The sequence below is a fragment of the Haliaeetus leucocephalus genome, unplaced genomic scaffold (genome assembly GCF_000737465.1).
Source record: "Haliaeetus leucocephalus isolate CR32 unplaced genomic scaffold, Haliaeetus_leucocephalus-4.0 Scaffold229, whole genome shotgun sequence".
Lineage (NCBI taxonomy): Eukaryota > Metazoa > Chordata > Aves > Accipitriformes > Accipitridae > Haliaeetus > Haliaeetus leucocephalus.
In genome coordinates this window covers 2,913,138-2,913,350 of record NW_010972665.1, presented here as the reverse complement: position 1 = coordinate 2,913,350, position 213 = coordinate 2,913,138, and positions in this window count along the sequence as shown.

The window sequence follows — 213 nt, the reverse complement described above, 5'->3', positions numbered from 1 at the left end:
CCGCCCCAGGCGCCCTGTGCCGGCCGGGAGGCGCGGGCACAGCCCGCCGCCGCTCGCCCCGCCAAGACAGAGCCCAAGCGCCCCCAGAGGCACGCAGCTGGGGTAAAATCCGACCCCCCCCGCCCAAACACAAACACCCCTGCCAGGGGTAACCCCAACCCCGCACTGGTGCACAGGGCTGGGGCGAGACCCCACCACCCCGCCGACGCCTGC